This window comes from Lagenorhynchus albirostris, chromosome 2, assembly GCF_949774975.1.
Source record: "Lagenorhynchus albirostris chromosome 2, mLagAlb1.1, whole genome shotgun sequence".
NCBI classification, from domain to species: domain Eukaryota; kingdom Metazoa; phylum Chordata; class Mammalia; order Artiodactyla; family Delphinidae; genus Lagenorhynchus; species Lagenorhynchus albirostris.
Window position 1 is genome coordinate 89,562,130 of NC_083096.1, and position 16,424 is coordinate 89,578,553.

Genomic DNA, 16,424 nt, shown 5'->3' on the forward strand with positions numbered 1-16,424 from the left:
AGACTCCAGGTTCACTGCCAAAGGCCCAGGTTCAATCCCTGGGGATCTAAGATCTAAGATCCCACAAGCCATGAGGTGCGGCCAAAATAAATTAATTAATTCAATAAAATATTGTTTTTAAAAAATAAATAGGGACTTCGCCAGTGGTCCAGCAGCTGAGACTCTGCACTCCCAATCCAGGGGGTGCGGGTTTGATCCTTGGTCAGGGAACTAAGATCCTGCATACCACACAGCCAAAAAAAAAGAAAAGAAAGAAAAAAACTTAAAATAATAAAAAGCAAAAAAAATGCCAAATACAAAGCGCTATTTTCAATCCACATCTGGCACACTTGCAGGTGTTGACACAGGCACCTACTCTTTCTTTAAATCCTTCTCTTACTTTTCATGACATCGTTTTCTCCAGGTCCTTCTCAATCTCCTCCAGAGATGCCCTGGGGCTGCACTCCCACTAGCCCCCTGTCCCTCCACCCGCACTCAAGGGAGCTTCACAGCCACCTACGTTCTGATGACCCCTGACTTTTCTCCACCCCGACCACCCCAGCTGCTGCCTGTCTAGCCAGCAGCCCAGTGGATGTCACACGCTGATAGCCGGGCACCTCACTTTCACATGCCCCTTCCTCCAGCATCCTTTATCACTCTCACGCCTAAACCCACTCATATTGCTCAGGGTTCTTAGTTGCAAATAACAGAATCAGTCCGCTGGCTTAAGCAAAAGGGAATTAATAAAGATTAGTAAGTAGTTCACTGAATGGCTTGGGGTCTGGAGAAACAGGATGGAGCTTCACATCCAGGAACAGTGCCCAGAACCACACCACAGAATCGGCTAACAAGGAAAGTGTCTCCCCCGGGGTAGATCGGCTGACATCCAGGCCCCACGCAGAACCACTTTCTTCCTGCTGCTTCGTTCCTACAGAAGGGAAGCCACACGTGGGCTGGTTACAGGGCGCAGGTCCCACATGTGCCCTTCTGCAAGGACCCTGGGAAGTAATCAACTCATAACTGAACACAGGGAAGATGTTCAAAGCTCTCGCGCAGCTACAAAGCATGGGTGCCCGCCACCCCATCCTTCCTGCTGTGTTCCCTTCTCCAATAGTGACACCGCAACACACTCAGTGGCCCAACCTGGGAGTTTCCTAGATTCCTGAATTTCCCTGCTTTCATCAGTCATGTCATCCTGTCACTCAGCCCTCCCCTGGACCTCAGACTCTACCACCATTTCCGTCTTCACCACCAGCGTCTCCTAACATCTTCCTGACTGGCCCCCTCCTTCCAGGCTTACCCATCTTCCATACAGCCCAGAGATCTGGTCTTCACTCTCGTAGATTCAAAGTTCTCCAAGGAGTCCTCACCAACCTCAGGATCAAGCCCAAACTCCTCGGGCCGGCAGCCAAGGGTATGAATGGCCCAGCCCTGCTCCCCCTCCAGCTTCATCTCCATCACCCCCACCCTCACACATTCCCCTTTCCAGCAACACAAAACCGCTCACAGCTCCTCCTTGGGCCAATCTGCTTGGTTCCTCCACACCTTCCACATGCTGGTCTCCTTCCTTCTTGTCTGGGTGTATAAGCCCTAGGTTTCCATCCCAGTCCAGCCACTTACTGATGGGTATAAACTTGCACAAGTTATCACACCTCTCTGAACCTCAGTTTTCTCTTCTGAAAAATGAGAATGATACCCTCCTCCCAGGTGCATTGTGAAAAGTACATCACACGACCGGGCAGAGTGCTTAGACACTATTGCAGGTTGAAAGGTGGCCCCCAAAAGACATGACCCCATCCCACTCCAACCTGTGAATGTGACCTTATTTGGAAAAAGGGTTTTTGCAAATGTAATTAAGTAGAGGATCTTGACATGAGATCATCCTGGGTTACCCAGTGAGTCCTAAGTCCAATGGCACGTGTCCTTATTAGGGAGAAAAGAGGAGAAGGCCATGTGAAGATGGAGTTATGCTATCACAAGCCAAGGAATGCTAAGAGCTACCAGCAGCTAGAAGAGGCAAGGGAAGATTCTCCCCCAGAGCCTAGGAGGGCAAATGGCCCTGCCAACACCTTGATTTCAGACTTCTGGCCTCCAGAACTGTGAGAGAATACATTCCTGTTGTTTTAAGCCATCAGGTTTGGGGCAACTTGTTAGGCAGCCGTAGGAAACTAGCACAGACACTCACGCAAAGGCTATCCATCTCTTTCTGTTCCTCATCTCTTCCAGCGGGGGTCCCATCAGGGATGCTCCTGGAATGGGGACCCACACAGCCAGGTTCTGGCCACCCGACAGCACATCAAAACACCCCATTTCCTCTACAAGCAATCGCCACAGAGATGGCCTCTCTGAAGAGTACGTTTGAATAGAGACATTGCTCTGCCCTCACCTCGGGAAGTGAACAGGCTTCTCAGACGGTCCAGAGCAAGTGAACCCAGGGGACCAGAAATAAACAGATAGTCTACCAGCTTCACCGCTCAGGGGTCAGGCAGGATGACTAGTTCTCATTTATCTTGGCTTCTTGAAGACGCCCCAGGAATTTACAGCTTATGTTTGTTTGTTTATTTCTTTTTCTTTTTTTAAAATTTATTTATCTTATTTATTTATTTTTGGCTGGGTTAGGTCTTCACTGCTGCAAGCGGGCTTTCTCCAGTTGCAGTGAGCAGGGGCTACTCTTCGTTGCAGTGTGCGGCCCTCTCATTGCGGTGGCTTCTCTTGTTGTGGAGCATGGGCTCCAGGCTCACAGGCTTCAGTAGTTGCTGCATGTGGGCTTCAGTAGTTGTGGCTCGCGGGCTCCAGAGCGCAGGCTCAGTAGTTGTGGCGCACAGGCTTCACTGCTCCGCGGCATGTGGGATCTTCCCAGACCAGGGCTCGAACCCGTGTCCCCTGCATTGGCAGGCGGATTCCTAACCACTGTGCCACCAGGGAAGCCCCTGTTTGTTTATTTCGTAACCTCTTCTAAGAAAAAGGAACCCTTTTTTCCTCATGGAAATCTGAGGGCCCGGTGGCATCTGATTATTTTGACTAAACTCCTCCATCACGATTCCTCAGGGTCTACATAGGAGCTTAAAGTCCCAGGCATTGTAAGGACACTGGTGTCACTGCCCAGAGTTACGATAGGCCCGGGCTGGCCGACGGCATCCGGGAGAAGCCAGCTATGGGAAGGAGAGGCCTTCGTTCCACTCTCGCCAGCATCCGCTGTAGGTACCACTTGGCATTTTCACTCTCAAGTCTGAGTCCCAAGGCAACCTAGTGTCTCCCTACCTCCTCACTCCACAGAGAAGGAGCTCAGCTCAGAAGGGTTATGGAATCTCCTGAAGCCACATCACAAGACAGCAGCAGAGCCCAAGCTCTCCATCCAGCTATGGCAGAGGAAGAAGAGAAGGAGGTGTAGAACGAAGAAGCCTGGTTTTGGATCCTGGCTCTGCCACTTACATTAGCCAGGATTCCCTCACTCCTCCCCTCCCATGTTTTTGAGATGCCCAAAGGGAGAGGGCGTGCTAACACACTTGCCAACTGTGATGTCTTTCCCGGAAGTGGGACATCGGTCCTCAGCCCAGAGGGAACCCCCACCATTTAGGTCTAAAGTCAAAAATGACAGTAACGTGACCATCTTCTTAGGTCTTGGGGTTGGGACTCTTGTTAAAGAAAATCCGTGTTGGTTTGGCAGAAGCCTGGAAAGGAGGCGGCCATGCCCGCCCATCATAAGCCGTGCTTGTTCCGCCTCAGTGCCTGGCCAGCATCAGACCCAGGATGCGGGCTCACTTGGGAACTGCCAGGCTGGCAGATCAGCCAGTAAGGACTGAAGAAGGGACACAGAGGAGATCAATAAGCTCCACTGTCTTCTCCCAGCCCCACCACATTATTCCATCCCATGGCCCCTCCCCTGTCCCACTCTGGGGGTCTCCCACCCACCCACAAAGCCAGGTTTATTGCTGTCCAGTCCAGCCCTTTCCCTGCTCCATGGAGGTTCATATTCGAGGGACTCTGGGGCACAAGAGGGACAGGACATCAAGGGGCCTTGAGCCCAGAGGCTTGCTCCATGGTCTGGACTTAGGGAGAATGCCTGGGGGCCCTTGTCTCTTAGACTGTGTTCCCAAACTGTGGGGATCCGAGTTGAGTTTGAAGGTTAGATGATGGGCAGGACAGTTTCCTACCCCACCTGCCTTACAGTCCTTGGGTGCCACCCAGAAGTGCTGCCTGCTAATCTCCTGACCACCTGTCTCCCCAGACAGCCCATGAGTTGTCCCTTCTCCCACCATCCTCACCCCTCAGCTTCCAGACCCTCTAGCCCTAGGTGGCAGAGTCCCAGAACCTGCGCTGGCTCCACAGGCCCATTTGTAGCCAGAGGGGCTATGTGGGCTGTTTTAGGGGAGGTCTTGAAATGGCAACCAAGCAACCAAGTGAGGGAGAGGTGAGGGGGCTTTAGATGCTTAGCCTGGAAAAGCAGGCAGGAAGGCGACCTCAGTAGCACTCCATTACTGCGCCGTCTACAGTATCACCTGATTTAATGCTTACCACAGTCCTGAGCAGGTATCATTACCCACTTCATAGCTGAGAAAATGGAAGCTTGGTAATTATCCAAGTCAAACAGATGGCAAGTCACAGGGCTGGAATCTGACCCCCAGTCTGACTTTAAACGCCTACTCCCGACCACCATGCTACACGGCCCCTTACGTAGGAGAAAGGCTGCTAGAAGGAAGGTGGCTGAAGCTCGCTCTGCGTTGCTCCAGGGGGCGAAAAGCGGGATGACAGTGTGGAAGTTACTGGGAGAAGGTTTGAGCCCAGGACAAGGAAGACGATTCCAGCAGGTAGAGATATGAGCTGCACAGAGGCGGGGAGCCTCTTGTTTCCAGATGTGTTCAAAACAGGAACACGGCTTACTGTCTGGGAGAGAGGCAGAGACAATTCTTGCCTTTGGTAGCTTTTAAGATCCTAAGAGACTGAATATACAAATGGGCAGTGGCCAGACCATATATAAAAAGAGAACTCTGACCCCCAATATCTGAAGCCACCAGCCCAGGAACTCACCCCTTAGCTAGAGTAACTGGCCCAGGAAGCCGGTTAGAAGTCAGGCTTGTAGGAAGCGTGCTTGCTGTCTCTAGCAATAGTCCAAGAAGCCCAACGATAACCTGCATAAACAATCAGCTCCAGATGCCCAGGACTGGATTAATAACGAACAGCTTCCCTAATTTTTGACCAACCAGAGAAAGTCAAATATACTCCCCTAGCCAATCACACAGGATGCCTCCTGTCGGCTCACCTACAGCTTCCCTCAGCCAGTGGTCTCCAAACAGGGCACACCTGAAGCCTTCTTTTTCCCACTGTAGAGCTTTCCCACTCTTCTGCCTGCCTTTGTGTCCCTGCCAAAACCCAAGGCTGGTGGCTGACTCCCTTGCAATAGTAAGCTCAGAATAAATAGTCTCTGCTTTCCTCCTTTGGTCTTTGTTCATTTCCATAGTCCTTGCGAATGCTAAGGGTCAAATGTCTGAGTGTGTGTATGAGACAGGGAGAGAGATGTGTCTGTGATTTTATGTCTGTGTCCGATGGTGCACAGTCAGTTACATACACAGAAACCTCCTGTTATTCTTGCTTGGTGAGCCCTGCTCCTAGGCCCAGCTCACTGATTTTCTTGACCTTGGACAAGTCCCTCATAGCAGGCTCTGTTGGGGCCTCATGACGGATGTCACATCCCCTGGGCTTGTCTCTGATTTCAGGGTCAGCTGAGACGGAAAGTTCCACACGAGCTCAACTTTACCTGTGCTGACAGGGTCGGTCTCCGGAAGACCACTTCTTCCTATCTGAGACCCCAACATCTTCTCTGCCCTGCAGGAGCTCAGCCTGCAAGTACAGGGAGTTAATTTCTACCCAGTCCCAGGAAGCGTTCAACCAGGAGGATGGGAGCCAGCCGATAAATGCTCCAACCAACCTAGAAGACCCTGGAAGAATCCAGGCTGTATCAGAAAGAACACATTTTTCATTAGCATTCCCTCCTTCCCTGCCTCCTTTCCCCTACTCCTCACTCCTATTTGCTAGAATCACCTCCCAAATAAACCACCAGCAATCACATGTTTGTCTCAGCCTCTGCTTCTGGGGAAACCCAAGTCAGCTTGCCACTCACCATCTTCAGACTTCATCTGCATCCTCCACAAAATAGGAGTTTGCAGACGCTGTGCCTCAGGGACTCTCCTGGGGGAGGGGGAGCTCCCACGGCTAGTGAGGTCCAGCCAAGGGCCCCTACTCTGTCCCGCAGAGCAGCTACCCTCAGCTGTCTCATCCTGGGGTTCCATGTCAGTTCACTTTTTCAAAGGACTTGTGCTTTGACTTGTTAAAAGACCACTGGGCAACTGGTCTTGAATATTCCCTTAAAGCCCTAGAGGCAGTTCTAGAAAGGAGAGCCCAGTCCCCCAGGACACCTGCTGAGGTGGAGCCCCCTCATCTGGGTGGCATTACTGAGGCCTCCTCTCCATGGACATGCTCAGAGCCCTCTGCCTGTCTAGCCATGAGGTTACATCAGAAATACTGTATGCTAACACATATATATGGAATCTAAAAAAAAAACCAAAATGTTCTGAAGAACCTAGGGGCAGGACAGGAATAAAGATGCAGACGTAGAGAATGAACTTGAGGGGGAAGGGTAAGCTGGGACGAAGTGAGAGAGTGACATGGACATATATACACTACCAAATGTAAAATAGATAGCTAGTGGGAAGAAGCCGCATAGCACAGGGAGATCAGCTCGGTGCTTTGTGTCCACCTAGAGGGGTGGGATAGGGAGGGTGGGAGGGAGATGCAAGAGGGAGGAGATATGGGGGTATATGTATACATATAGCTGATTGACTTTGTTATACAGCAGAAACTAACACACCATTGTAAAGCAATTATACTCCAATAAAGATGTTAAAAAAAAAAAAAGAAGCATGGGGTTAGTATGTGCCCTTGGCTGGATATTTCCAACAAATTTCTGAACATTCCTATCTGGGATGGATTTCTTCTTCCCATAAGAGTATCTCCCAGGCACCAGAAATCTCTCTGGTTCATGAACTGGTTGGTTCCCCTATAAATGTCAAAGCCACCCGTCTATGGGAGCCTAGCAATGTCTTTGAAGTGGCAGCAGCCATAAACAGGCTCGTGCTGCCTTGCTAACAGCAGGGCAGGGAGGTCTGGGAGACAGTTGGGCGACTTCAGCCTGCTTGCATTCTAATTACTCCCAGCTCAGCAAGAGGATGGCCCAGAGATGGAGGACAAGGAAGACAATTGCTAACAGTCAGAGGCCCAGAAACAGGGAAACCTGTAGTGGGCCAGACCCCCTTTCCCGGGCAGCTGGAGAGATTTCCTCCCCTTTGTGCAGGTCAGAGCAGGGTCCTCTGGAGAGGAAAGCCCGGCGATCAGTACTCCCAGACAGTTCCCATCTGGTCCAGTCCACACAAGCAAATTCCTAGGTAGAGATGGAGCTTGAGCCAAAGGAAACTCAGGGTCAGGAGGAAGGTGGGTAGAAAGCCCCTGAGCGGCTAGAGCCCCTAATCCTGCCCCTGAGTTCTCGGAGGGGGGTCTCCTCTGGTCCTTGGTTTTCCATCCATGGAATGAGGTGGACGTCCCTCTGAAAGTCACAGACTGTTAGCATAGCAGCAGCTCAGAGGTCTTCCTTCACTTTGACAAGAGGCAGGGGACTTGCTGGGTTGGGTTGTGGTGGAACCTACAGTGAGGGCCTCCGCCTCCCAGCATGGACCCTCCTGAGTCTGACTCTGCCGGCCAGCTTTCTTCTTGCCAGACTCCTGCTCAGCCGGCACTCCCAGGTCACTACCAAAAACTGGTTTCATGGTCCCTCTTGTTAACTCAAGGCATCTGCCCTAGCCTCTCATCACCTAGCCTCTCAGGTAGGTAGGTGACACCCAAACCAAGGGACAGCACTATTACAAACCGACCTCCTTAAAAAGCTATTTCGGGCTTCCATGGTGGCGCAGTGGTTGAGAGTCCGCCTGCCGATGCAGGGGACACGGGTTTGTGCCCCAGTCCGGGAGGATCCCACATGCCGCGGAGCGGCTGGGCCCGTGAGCCATGGCCGCTGAGCCTGCGCATCTGGAGCCTGTGCTCTGCAACGGGAGAGGCCACAACAGTGAGAGGCCTGCGTACCGCAAAAAAAAAAAAAAAAAAAAAAAAAAAAAAAGAAGCTATTTCTATGTGAAAAATGAATGGTGCTTTTATTTCACAGTATACAAACATCAAATCATTACATGGTACACTTGAAACTAATATAATGTTATATGTCAATTATACCTTGAGAAAAAGAAGAAAGAAAGAAAAAAACAAAGACAGAAACAAGAAAGAAAGGAAGAAAGAAAGAAAGAAAGAAAAAAGGAAAATAATCAGTGCTCTAGAGCAGTTTTTGAAACTGTTTTACTATGATCTACCTTCAGAAATAAATTATAGCCCAGCACCCACAAGTATGGATGTATGTTTATATAAAATTGAAAGCTTTCATTCAGTAATACTCATTCTTGTCACATGCAATGCACTCTGATATTTTCTGATACTCTAGTCTGTTTCATCCTTTAATGCTTGTTGCAACTCTTTAGTCAGGGATCAGTAAACTTTTTCTGTAAAGGTCTAGTTAGTAACTCTTTAAGACTTTGAGGACCATATAATCTCTGCTGTAACTACTCAAGGTTTCCATTGTGGTGGGAAAGCTGCCATAGACGACAGGAAAGAAATGGGCCCTGCTGTGCTCCAATAAAACTTTATTTACAAAAATGGGTGGTGGGCTGAATTTGGCCTATGGGCCATAATGTAACCTGATTTCATGACCACCAATGGGTTAAACCATAGTTTGAAAAACACTGCTCTAGGAGACCATTTCCCACATCTTTCCTCCTAACAGAAACCAAATTTCGTTCAGTGTGTACCTCTTCTCCACGTAGCACAACCCCCAGGGAGCTTACAAACTGTGACTCAGGAAAGTGACGGTTACTCCTCGTACCAGCGCTGGGTATACATAGGTCATATCAGCCCATCACGTCGCTCACCCAGTAACCACTGTGGCTCCAGGGTGGATGCAGGACTTAAGTTGGCCCCATCAGCCTAAAGAGAAGGACGTAAAGTCTGTGCTTGGAGAGTGTTTTGTTTCTCCCAGATGATACCCAGGAGCATGGTGCCTGTTTCTCCCGTCATTGGGATTGGAGGATTCGGCCTATCAAGGTAACCAGTCTTCAGAAAAATCCAGTGCCGAGGATGACAGAGCGGAAAGGTGAAAAGAATCTGGGTCCCTGATTTGACCACATGTTAAGTTGCTTGAAGTCAGTGCTTTCTATTTCTGGTGGCCAAAAGTACCCTGACACCAGGGCTGCCCGTCAGGGGGCTTGGGCCTCCATCCACAGATGGAGGCTTGCTCCATTCCAAACAGGTTCAAGCTTCTGGCGAAAGACCCATCCTCACTCTAAGCAGCTGAGGCCTCAAGCCTCCACATCCACGGACCAGTGCCCCCTCCCCCAGCGGTCCCCGCGCTACAGAAACCAGTGGCCTTCAGGGCGTTGTAGGCTCTGAGTCTTCCCTTATACATGCTGGGAAGAGTAGGTTGGCACACTCTGAAATCAGGACAAGCTCACTTCAATTTTTTATTTGAAAAAATAAAAAGGCCTCCCATTAGCCTTCAGCTGATGAAAGACAGGCTCAGCAGGAAATTTACATCTATCAAATGGGCTATTATTGGGTAAGTAAACAAGGAGGCCATTAGATTGGGGTGGTTCTGATGCCTTGGTAGCTACCTAAGCACCCCCAAACCTAAGTCAGAATCAATGTACTCGAAACTGAGAAAATGACACTTAGGGACAACCGATCACAAACAGCAACTGAGCTTTCCCAAGTCAGGCAACTGCTTCAGCTACAGCCAAGCAAGTAATTCCTTCATTTTGCTTCAACATCTTCTCTATAAAAAGTTTGCCCCCAGCTCCTGTCAGTGGTGTGCTCTTAACCACCTTTGGTTTTGTGCTGCCTGATTCGGATGGATATATGTTCAAATATGCTCGAAAATTTTTAATGTGCCTCAGTTTCTTTTTAACACGGAACGGAAGCTCTTAATTTAAATGGGAGATATCGGACATCCAAGCTGACTCTGCCCTTTGATCCAGGAAAGAGTTTCTCATTCAAGCTGCTAAGAGCAAGGATAAAACAGAGTATTTAACACTGAACTGTGCATTCAAAAGATAATTAAAATGATAAATTTTATGTTATGTATATTTTACCACCAAAAAGGAAAAGAAGCAGGGAAAAGAGATAAGTGAGGGGCTGTGAGGGCAGCAGGGCAGGGGGCCAGCAGGGCAGGGAGAGAGCATGTTGACATCCTACATAACCTCCTTAGAAAGGCAGCCATGAAATACTCCTGTGAGTCTGTTGACATGACTTCATTTCCAGGAAGGCCTGGGTGGGGACTGGCTCTGGGGACATTAGGCTGATGAACTGGAAATACGGGGAAAGGCCCAGGACTGAGTCAGTAGCAGCAACCAAAGCCAGACCCTTCCAGTAGGCCTCTTTCTCCCACGCCCCAGGCTTCCACGTCACACCCCTACCCCTACCAACACTGCCATGAACTGGGAGGCCAGGAGGAGCATCCTTTTATTTACTCATGTATGTATGTATGTATTTATTTTTATTGAAGTATAGTTGATTTACTATGTCGTGTTAGATTCAGGTATACAACAAAGTGATTCAGACAGATAGATAGATACATACATACATACTCTTTTTTCATATTCTTTTCGATTATAGTTTATTGCATGCTATTGAATATAGTTCCCTGTGCTATACAGTAGGTCCTTGATGAGTATCTGTTTTATATACAGTAGTGTGTATCTGTTACTAATCCCAAACTCTTAATTTATCCCTTCTCCCTCTTTCCCCTTTAGTAACTATAAATTCGCTTTCTATGTCAGTGCCTCTATTTCTGTTTTGTGAATAAGTTCATTTGTTTTGTTTTGTTTTGTTTTTTACATCTTTATTGGAGTATAATTGCTTTACAATGGTGTGTTAGTTTCTGCTTTATAACAAAGTGAATCAGTTATACATATACATATGTTCCCATATCTCTTCCCTCTTGCGTCTCCCTCCCTCCCACCCTCCCTATCCCACCCCTCCAGGTGGTCACAAAGCACCGAGCTGATCTCCCCGTGCTATATGGCTGCTTCCCACTAGCTATCTATTTTACGTTTGGTAGTGTATATATGTCCATGCCTCTCTCTCGCTTTGTCACAGCTTACCATATTTTAGATTCCACCTATAAGTGGTATCATATGCTATTTGTCTTTCTCTTTCTGACTTACTTTACTTAGTATGATAATCTCTAGGTCCAGCCATGTTGCTGCAAATGGTATTGTTTCATTCTTTTTTATGACTGAGTAGTATTCCATTGTATATGTATACCACATCTTCTTTATCCAGGAGAAACAATCTATTGGGAAATTACTGTCAGCAGGCGCCATGACAGGAAGGGCAGGGAGGATGGAGAGGACTAAGAAAAATGCCAGGCTCACCAAAGCCCTTGACTTGTTTCCACCTCTAACTTGCAGGTTCCTATTAGGTCCAGGAGGAGGGAAAGGAGGAAAAGGATGCTCAGGTCCCAGCCATCTGAGGCAGGGGCTCTCTGGTTTCACTCAGATACTGATGCTTGTGAGGGACATCAGAAAAAAGGCACAATCTCCCCTCACTCCACCCAACAGCCCAGCCTGGCAAATGCGGGTCTCTAAGGGGATGGGCTCTGGTGTGCGAGCAGCAGGGCTGAGCTCAGGAAGCAGCTCCTCTCTGTTCTTGGTATTTGGGAGGAGAGAGGAGATGAGGTTAATAGCAGTTATCCCTTTCATCAACTACATCCCCACTAAGCAGGAGAAGGAGCCCTGTAATTCCCTATGTCCCCATAATGACCGGCTATCTGCTCTTTCCTTCAGCTTCTACAGGCTGAACTGTGGCAGTTTCCCCTAAAAATGAAATTCCACCACATATAACAAAACATGGGAGGTGGTCGAGGTCTCTCAATGCTAGGCAAGTAGAGTCATGGAATTAAGGTGCCCTATTTCAGAAAGAAAGAAAAATAATTTTTCTGGTTCTGGGAAGGACCCATGTGGGATTTCCAAAGAAAGTAGGAATTTAGAGATAGAGTCGAGTGAGGCCAGCAGCTAGGCAAGACTGCTGGGGGGCAAGATCCATCTTCCTGCCCCTGATGGATAGCACCTCCTCAGCATGTTGACGCAAACACACACACACACACACACACACACACACACACACACACACACACACACACAGAGACTCATCTGAAGTGCTGCCCATCACTAACATTTTCAATTTCAGACCTGACAAGCCAGGTTTCCTGACAGCCGGCCCAGTATCCAATCTTCCTGACGGAGCTTCATCTCTGACTAGAGCCTCAGCAGTTTGTCCAGAAACGTACTTTAAGTGTGGGAGGCAGGAGACCAGAAGGACCAGGAGATGCACAGAAAATAAGAGATGAGATAGGGGGACTCCCAGCCTGGTCTCTCATTCATAACAGTGTGTATTGAGCTCCTGCTGTGTTTCAGGCATTATCCCCAATAACCCCATGAAGTAGCTATTCTTGTGGGGAGCAGGGTACAGGGTGGTGGAAGGGGCGTAAGCTTGGGAATCAGCCCTTGGATTCAACTCCTGCTCTGCCATACATCAGGTGGAGAAGCTGGTGAGCAAACAGACGATGCATTCCAGGAAACGGACAGGCTATCATCAAAGCACTAGGTTCAGCGGCAGCCAAATGAACAGGCCCCTTGGAGGAGGGGGTGCTGGAGCCAGAGGCTGAGTGGAGTTCACTCAACAGACGTGGAGAGAAGAGGCTCCAGCCAGCACAAGTCATGTTTATGAAGGCAGAAAGACAGACAGAGCCCAGTGCATTTGGGGGCAGTGCACAGGGATACGGATTGGAAGTGACGAGCAGCAGGGATGAGACTGGAGCCTGGGCAGGCATGCTGATACAGGTAGATCTCTTCTTGTGGATGATGAAGAACTATTATATTTGAAGGAATCTTCAGCAAGGACGAGATGGATGAGCGGAGTCAAGTGTGGAGATGCTCAGTCAACCAGGAGGCTATGTCAATAGATGGGGTGAGAGTGGAGAAAGCCCAGCCTTAGGTGGCAGAGGTGGGGTGGGACCATGGGACAGACTTGAGAAACTTGTGGGTGTGAGAGTAGGGTGAAGGGGAAGGAAGAGTAGCAGATGATGGACGTTTGGAGAAATGTGTAGGAGTCGATGTAATTCACCAATTCAGGATGTGCAGGAGAAGGAACACGCATCGGTCAGGGTCCCACAAGAAATGGGGAAGGACTCAAATTAGGACAGTGCAGGGAACGTTTTCTCGTAAAAGTGTGTGTGGGCTTGGTGTAGGGGAAAGACAAGGGCTAGTGCACCAACTTGGGGCTGGTAACGGCAGAGGGAGTTCCAGGCCAGAAGACAAGGGAGAAGACCGTTGCATAGACCAGAAGGAGAGAGCCACGTAGAGGAGTTCTCTTGAGAGGTTCTGCGACCTTCTGGCCAAGGGACTGCCAACCCAGGTGACCTCACCGGGAGCATGCCAGAGGAATAAATGCCTAGCTCCATTTCTTCCTTTCCTCCAGTGGTGTGAGGGACCTACTAGCCAAAGCCAACTGGAGACCAGCCAGCACGGGAGCCCATGGATGCCATTCCCCAGGTCAGCCTCCAGGAGGCAAAGCAAGGCAAAGAAGTGGGGGAGTGGACCTGAGGAGCGAAGAGCAGATTCGAGGGGTGCAGCACTCTGCCTGAGAGCAAGTCCCGTCTCTGCTACTCGTCACTGTGTGGCCTCGGCCAAGTCACTGAACCTCTCTGATCCTCACAGAGAGGTTGGGCCTGAATACTTAGGAGTCATCGGTGGAAAGGTAGACACCTTGGCGTGGCCGCCATTTCCTAGAGAATGTGTAGTAGGGGCAGAGAGACTGGGGACCTGGGGGAGGTTGAGGAAGGAGCCCAGGGAAGGACACTGGGAAGGAGCAACCAGAGAGTGGGCAGCATCCTCCTCTGGCCTCCTCAGCACTTATCCCTCAACCTCTCTCACTGGATTTTGTTGTCACTGTTTCCATGTGGCTCCAGTCAAAGTGTGAGCACCTTTGTCCCCACCCCCCAGCCCAACTAGGCTGACACCTACTCAGTCCTCGTGGGTTGAGTGACCAAGTCAAAACACTGAAGAATCTGCTTCTGAGAACTGGGGGACTGGTCAGTGGGCTCCAGCAGAAGGTAGAAGACAACCTGGGGCTGGAGTCAGGATCTCAGGCTGAGGAATGACCCCAAGACCTTGCGTCCACTCGATGGACACCTACTAGGGATTGTGAAAAGGAAATCAAAATGGAGTCGGTTTTGGTAAGTGAGCTCTCTAAAACAGAGCCAGGAGGCCTCTGAGGAAGTGTGACTTATGCACGTCCCAGCCTGGGTGGAAGCTGACCTTTTGACCACTTAGTGTCCTGACAAAGACATCCAGAACTTCTGCCAGAAACTCAAGATGCGTATCAGACCCTTACTCTAAAACAACCTGTGATGGTCTAACCCTGAAGGACAAATATTTCCTTTCTTGTGTCAGAAGGCAGCCTCATGGCTTTTGCCTTTATAAGCCCCTGATTGTTTTTATTTCCCCAGAACACTTTTTCAGTTTTACCCAAATCTTTCTCCCAAACTGCAATTCTTAAGACCCCGAATAAAGTTCTTTGTTCTTTGCAGCCTTGATATTCGTTATAGTGCAATAGGATTACCACGTGACCGGCACTGTGCTCAAGACTAGAGGCTCTGACCTGTGCTCAGAGAGATGGCCACCAGGGTAAGTGTGACAGTTCCCCACAACAGAGCCATCCACGTGGCCTCACTGAGCGCAGACCGTTGTTAGTGGGATGTGGGCCGGGGCCGGCGGGGGCGGGGTGTGGTATCAGGCAGGTTGGAAGGTGAGGGAAGTTGAAAAGCATCCTGGGAATGAGCAGAGCCTGATTTTGGAGGGAGGGGGGGAGCGTGCGGGGGAATGTGCAGAAATGAACTCAGTTTAGTGTTTAGTTTAAAGTTTTTTTTAAATTTAGTTAAAAATTCAATGCAAGAAGGAGTGAGAGACCAGATTCGGTGGGTAAGCAGGCAGGAGTTCATGAAGGAACTGAATGCCCAAACTTGGACTTTTAATCAAATTCAAGGCAATGGGGACCCCTGAAGGGTTTTGAGAGGAGAAGAACATAGTCAGGTGTGCTCTGAGTGGCCTGCTGCAGAGGGAAGGTTAGCAAGCATCACCCAGATGGTCATTATAACAATACGTACTGTGAAAACCTTCTTTGAGTGCAGCTTTTGCACTTGCAGATGCTAGCAAGGTCCCAACCCCCCTGGCTGGGATGCAAAGTCCAGGTCCCTGGTGAGGGCGAAAACACGAGAAAGAAAAAAATGAAACAGTTCGTCTTCTCCTACTAGGAACCCATCCACCTGGAAGAGCTAATATAAGCGCAAGACCCAACACAGCCCTCCTGCCCGCTCTGGGCTCTGCCATTAAAAACCCAAAAGGCTGTGGTCTGTGAGTTGCCGTGAGGAAGCAAATGGTTGTTTCCCAGTCCCCGGAAAAGAGTGAGCTCCACAGTCCCTCACACAGGATGAGCCATGGAAACACGTGGAAAGTAAAAACTCAGGGTGGTCCGAACACGGCGATGGTGGAGCATCAGAGCAGACAGCGGCAGGAGCCACCTGCCCGCGCAGCCCGTGAGGACACAGAGGCAGGGCCTCACAGAAAGGAAGCAGGTATCATTTCCAGCCGGTGCTGACTGAACAATACAATAAATGGAAGCTGCTCTATATTGGGTCATAAATCTGAGCTGGCCAATTTCCCACTGAAATAAGTCAGCTGCCTCCTCCTGGAGAGCCCCGGGGGGGCCCTGGCCCAGTTCAGGCCCTGCATTACTCTCTTCTTCTCATGAAAGAATAATCCTTCAATTTCTGAAGCCGCAGAGAGTATGTGGGTGATTGTTTTCATATTATTCTTCAACCCATGTTGAAATACTTCATTAAATAAAAGCAGTTAAATTAAAAACAAATAATTCTCTTGGCGGCATATTGGGGACCCTCTTCAGCCGAGGGACATTTTCTACTTCCCTCTATTTTTCTTTCTCATGTAAGAGTTACCGACTGGAGCTTCCCTGGTGGCGCAGTGGTTGAGAGTCCGCCTGCCGATGCAGGGGACATGGGTTCGTGCCCCAGTCCGGGAAGATCCCACATGCCGCAGAGCGGCTGGGCCCGTGAGCCATGGCCGCTGAGCCTGCGCGTCCAGAGCCTGTGCTCCACAATGGGAGAGGCCACAACAGTGAGAGGCCCGCGTACCGCAAAAAATTAATAATAATAATAAGAGTTAGCAAATGAACATAACTTTTCTTGAGAACATCTTGAGATCAGCAGGGTATGGAGTGGCACA

General features: G+C 49.5%; 1 long non-coding RNA gene across 2 annotated transcripts; it reads left to right on the plus strand.

Annotated features, from left to right (window-relative positions):
• The first annotated feature begins 11,100 nt into the window (after nt 1–11,100).
• LOC132514539 (uncharacterized) lies at nt 11,101–16,027 on the plus strand. 2 transcript variants are annotated; one of them, XR_009538849.1, is made up of 3 exons: nt 11,101–14,359; nt 14,714–14,810; nt 15,329–16,027. It is a non-coding gene; the product is annotated as an uncharacterized LOC132514539 (long non-coding RNA). The 2 variants fall into 2 exon arrangements; XR_009538848.1 differs by having other exon boundaries at nt 11,101–12,510; nt 12,662–14,810.
• The last annotated feature ends 397 nt before the right edge of the window (nt 16,028–16,424 follow it).